The 6017-nt window shown below is 33.4% G+C and overlaps 1 long non-coding RNA gene across 1 annotated transcript; it reads right to left on the bottom strand.

The window, feature by feature from the left end:
* Positions 1-625: 625 nt before the first annotated feature.
* Positions 626-1805, bottom strand: LOC134300826 (uncharacterized). Its single transcript, XR_010007373.1, has 3 exons — positions 1739-1805; positions 1607-1628; positions 626-846 (listed from the first exon to the last, which is right to left on the bottom strand). It is a non-coding gene; the product is annotated as an uncharacterized LOC134300826 (long non-coding RNA).
* Positions 1806-6017: the final 4212 nt, after the last annotated feature.

The following is a 6017-nucleotide window of genomic DNA, read 5'->3' as shown; positions in this document are numbered from 1 at the left end:
TTTATGATCTGTTTTTTTTTTTATTAATTAATTGAATCAGCTGTGTTCTGCATGACAAGTTTTATAAAACTAGAAAATAACTAAGACCAAAGAAGTAATATGTTATAGCTACCAGCATGTCCGTTGTCATTTGCTTCATGCTTAAGGGCATACGAACCAGGAAGCTGAATGAAGCCAATGTTTTACTGCAAATAAAAACAGTCTTGTAATAATGTAGTTATCAGACCTTTTATGTAAACTTGTTTGCCCAAAGCTGTACAAGTTATAAAATTGATTAACTTTGTGTTAGGAATTTTTAAAAGGTAACCTTTTCCTTGTTGATGTTTAAACCAGCTTCTGTTCTATCTCAACCTGCAGCCTGTAGCACATGAAGTTTAATTTGACATTTGCAGCATGGGATTCTGTTATAGGTTTCATAAAAGCATAAGACTGGTTTTTACCGCTTATATTAAAAATAAATAAATAAATAAAACCCCCAGCAGCATTATATGTAACTACTTTATGTTCTGTATGTAAACCTAGATTATTTTAAGTTTCCCCACAAAAAAGAAAAGATCATTAAAACATACAGACTCAGGAAGACTTTATTTATCACTTGGTATATTTTAAGTATTAACCCTGCTAGTGTTTTGTACAGTTTTCCAAAGTTTAAATTATGATAAATAATATAAAGACTGGAAACATTTCATCCCTGGTTGCCCGATATTAATACAACAAAGTAGCTCAGTTAACTACCTTCTTAAAAAAAGAAAAAGAAAAGAACACTCATGTTATCCAACACCCCCAAAATAATGCAGTCCTCATGAGGTAGATCTTTAAATCTGACTGGCGTTTTCATCATTTTTTCTGTAAAAGGCAGAAAGAGAGAGAGAGAGTTCAGCAATGCTAGACTTTATTAATGTAGCACTGTAAATCTGGAAACAGATCATAAAGAAAAAAATCTTTACAGAACTACTTTGCAAGCAAAATGATACTAATAAATACTCATGTATTACAAATAGGTTTTTGAAGTTTGCTGCTTTAATTTTGCACTGAAGTTAAAAGGCTAATCAAGCTAAGAGATAAAAAAAAAAGTATTTTCTAAAATCAAACATGCTATTTTTGATCAAACGTTATCAATGTGAGGGAAATTTAGGGCACATATTTATGGACAGCATGACTCCACCCTTGCACACAAAGCAATGCACATCAAAACATTTGTTCATAAATGTTTGATGAAGTTGGTCTGGAGGAAGTACAGTAGTTTGCACATCTCTGACCTCAACCACTATGGACCTTTGGGATATTTTGCGATATTCATAGCAAGCCAGACATTCTTGTCAGAGATCACTGCCTTACTTCACAAATGCTCCTTTGACAGGTTAGACTAAAAAATCTAAAAACACAAACTACAAATCTTGTGGAAAGGCCTCCTAGAAGAGTGACAGCTATTAGAGCTGAAGAGCAACTTTTTCCATGTTTTTGGAGTGCCCACATACTTTTGGCCTTTTGGTATACGTACTAGATGATAAACTATTTTTGTAGTTGGGGATTATGTAAACATGTTTCTTTAATCTCATTGAAGAATGGCAAGAATGCAAATAAAAATTAAATCTGATAGACTTACTTCTTCCTTCCACATTTGCCATCTGTGGGTGAGAAATGAAATGTTTTCATTAGATTAGCACACAAGAGAAAATGGGATATTTAAAAATGTACAAAGTGTGGTGTAAGTCTATAAAATAAAAATAAGACTTACAACAAAGGGTGATTATGGCTCCTATTACAAGCAGGACTGTGAAGATAATGCCTCCGAGCCTCAGTCTGTCATAATCTAGTAGAAACATTAGTAATGTATTTTACATGCAGGTGGAAATATATTATACAATATTATTGTTCACAATATTATTTTATAGTATTTACAAATTTTAAATTGGCCAATACACACAAATGAGCCAAAACATTATGTATTAATTGCAACACCTATTTTAAAACAGTCAGGCCTTGAAATGTTGAAACTGAACATTGGAGCAGTGAAGCAGTGAAAGTAGGTCCAGGTTAATCAAAAACAAAATTAATACAAAACTAAAAAGGTACTTACTGTAAACAAATGAGTCTGTACAGAATGAGAGAGAAGAAAATAAAGCCATTTTAGTGAGTCATTTTCATATATGCAAAAATCAAGCTTTACGTCTGAATGTCTTAACTGGTGACGGACAAACAAGTCTGACTAGAGAGAAAGTGTAATGAAACACATTTACTTACTGGCTTCAGCTTCACTGAAGAGTGCACTGAGAACTGAGGAAGAAATGGTGTAAATGTCAGAAGCATTTATTAAAAATGTATTTTACTTGTAATATTTTGACAAAAAAATCCAAACATTAATATACATCACCATTAAGATTAGAGCTGCAGGTTTATCGCTTACATCACAATCACAAATAATTATTATAACTATTTAGTGAACTGAGGTTATGATGTAATACTGTATCAGACAACATTAAAAATGATTCCAATCACTAAAAACCTAAATTTTAAGTTCAGAGTATAAAAGAAGAGGGCAGGGACTCAGTCATAAAGAAACCCCATACAGCATTTAAAGTCTGCAGTCCTTCCAGAACAAAAACAATGGCTTTTAGACTGGTTTATTGTATCAGTTAATGCAAACCAAGAATGTTAAAAATGTTTAAAACATATGTAGGAAATGTTATAAAAGTATTTTTACAAGTACAAAAAGGATTAAGAGCCACAACTATTGAAAATGACTTTACCAAGTGTAACCCAGCCAATCATGTCTGTGTAGATGCCCTGCTAGCACTGATAAGATTTAAACCCGGATATCAGGGGTGGTGCGCTAGCATAAAAAACTGTAAATAAGTGCCACATTCATCTTATATAATGCAGTTGTTACAATGATTATTGTAAACTTCATTTAGTGTAAAAATAATATATTTAAAAAATCAGAGTAAAACATAATCCTAAATATTATTTATAAAACTGTGAGGCAGATATGTACATAGTCTTCAGTTAAAACTATTTTTAATACCCTTATATGCCACTTACCCAAACACAACAGTAGTATACATCATAGTACAGTGTTTGGAAAACCACTATTTACATTGGATGCCCTTCAGGTCTCTGGATGAAGCCATACAGGTGACTTTTCCACTGACTGAACTTAGTGCCACAACATAAAATGTGTCAGGATTTACCTGTCAGGAAAACGAGCACGGCAACACGACTCATCTTTCCCACTTCCTGTCTCCTAACATAGAAAAATCATAAATTACACATTTACAGTTCAGTCTCAGTTAATATGAATAATTTAATTAGTGCTTTTAGTGATTTATGGTGAATCCAGTCAACTGTTAGTTTTCATGACTATTTTGGAACATGGCTGATGAGTGACAGTGATGAATAATGAGGATTTGAGCTGTTGGAATTGTGTGTGAGTGGATACAGCTGCAGAAACCGCTGAGACAGCCAGCACTCATGTTTTGACAGTAAACATGAGAACCGTGGATCAGAGGAGTCAGGACACAGCAAGCTCCAGGTTACCCTTGGCTTGTCCTTGTGGTCACATACGAGGGTATCAGGGCTGTTTTGGAAATTGTAGGCCCTCTTGCATAGTTAGTATATCAGCTCTGTGTGTTTTGGAATTGAAGGACGGCTCCTTCTGACTTTACTGATGTTGGTCACGGGTATTTTAGTGGAGGGTGTAAGTCTGGTACAAGGCCATGACATTTTCACATAATCATATCTAAATATAAGCAGCTCTTCTATTTATTATCAAGTTATCAAGGGTGAACTACATTTTGAAAACAGAATTCTGTAAAACATGTCATAACAACAAGTAACATTATATTAATAATATCAGTTAACATTTTTATTAAGCAATTAATAGTTTAATTATTACTACTTTAGATTAAGTTGTGTAACTTATATAAAATCATTGAACATTGTGTCATGCCTATTTAATTCCACAGTAGTTCTTAAGATTAAGATTTACTACAGCTGGAGATAAACTTGACTTGACTAGTTTGACTAATTTAACTGCAACCATTAAAAAGTACATGTAAGTATTTTCTTTGCAAAGGTCAGACTTACAACATGTATCTGGATAGTCAGATGTAATCCAAGAACCACTAACACAGATCTTCCATGAATTAAAAGTTAATTCTAAAACACAGATGTCATTATTCACCATTAGACAAAATTAATTCTTCATAAGTTTGAAAGCTGGTGCACAAAACGAAGCCCTGGATTCAAAATTGTTTCCCTGAAGATCATAGTTCTACATCTGCTCTATTTGTATGGCCACAGAGAATTCATCAGCAATATAAGCATTAATCATCTTTATCAGTCATGATCTCTAACTAGGAAGAAGAATGCCAGGCCACAAATTCAAACACCATTATAAAATACAAAGACAAAAATATTATTAAGTTCTTCGATGTTGCAGTAATGAGGCTGCCATTAAACTGTACGTATGAACACACTTGTAGAGTACGATAACCTTCCCCTCAATATGTTTGATCTCAAAAATGTTATTTTGTCCCATTAAGTACATTATTCTTCTTATAAAAACATGTCACTATCATCACGTATATCGTAAATATCAGTAAATATACATTACAGATATAGTTTTATGTATAAAACTTGTTTCACCTCCCACACCAGCACTAAAGGTGTGACTTCACCACCACCCTGTTCCACCCACAAGTACATTTTACAGATGTGATGAATTCTCAGTCTTATTTTGTTATTGTAAATAATAAAACAGCCATTTTAAACTCTGTTTCGTTTTATATATACGTTCTCTGAAAGGAACAAATTTCATTCGGCTTATTTAATGTCCAGACACACTGTCAAAATGCTGCCCAGCTGAATAATAAGAATGATGATATTAAAATAAGAATAATAAGAATTGTAACAATAAAAAAGAAAGAGAAAAGGTTTTTTACCCTTCCACAGGATGTGATGGCCTTCAGAAAGAGGGTGCGTAGTAATGAGATCGATGCAACGATGGAAATGCACAAAGACATTTCTGTCTTTCCTTTTACCTTGGATCAGAACTCCTCCTTATTGTGTATACATACAACAACTAACATCAGATTTATAAAAGACTACATTTTTAACTCTGATTTAATTTCCTTCTTTCTCATTTTCCTACAATGTTTACATACACTTGTAATGGTGGTAATTCATTTATGTCTTTTCACAATCTTTTTCGTCAAACAAACCATTTATCAATTTCTTATGAACCACTTTATGTCATAAGTTTATGTCAGAGTTAAATTCAAACTGTCACTTAGATTATGAACTTGTTGGTGTGGAAAGTTTTATAAAGCTATTAAACTGCCATGGGCTTCTAATTTCTTGTTAAATATAATTAGGGCTTGCTTGACTGCACCTATTACACTGACCACAAGAATTACAAGGCCAAAGTGTATGAAGCTCTATACAGCAGATAATGAAGCATTACAAGTCAGGAAATGTATTGAAATATTTCCAAGCCACCTCAGGTTTCAAGCGTATTTGTTCTATTTAAGCAGGTTAGAAGTACATTATCTAAAGCTTATTCACATTTGTTATCACTGTCATCACGTTCCAGAAGCTTACGACACAATTCATTATATGGCCAAAGGTGTCAAATCCATGAACATTAATATGGAGTTTTCCCCATTACAGCTATAACAGACACCACTCTGTGATTTTTGCACATGCAGTGTGAGGTCAGTGCCTGGATCACAATAAATATTCCAATTTATTGTAGTCAAGTAGTCAAGTTGGGTTGAAAGCAGCATTTTTTTCCTTCACAGCAATCTCATCAAACTCTCTTTTTTTTTGCACAGGTCCACAGACACACAGGTGCAAAAAAGAGCCTTCCCCATGGATTTATATAGATTTGGTATCAGCTAGCAATGGGGATGCCCAAAACACCTGATCCTAATAATTAAGAGGAATTATCCAAACACTTTTGATTAATATTTTCATGACCATTAGATTTTTTTGTAAACAGGTAAACACGTTTTCTG

The sequence above is a fragment of the Trichomycterus rosablanca genome, chromosome 23 (genome assembly GCF_030014385.1).
Source record: "Trichomycterus rosablanca isolate fTriRos1 chromosome 23, fTriRos1.hap1, whole genome shotgun sequence".
Lineage (NCBI taxonomy): Eukaryota > Metazoa > Chordata > Actinopteri > Siluriformes > Trichomycteridae > Trichomycterus > Trichomycterus rosablanca.
This window is presented reverse-complemented; position numbering and strand designations above follow the sequence as displayed.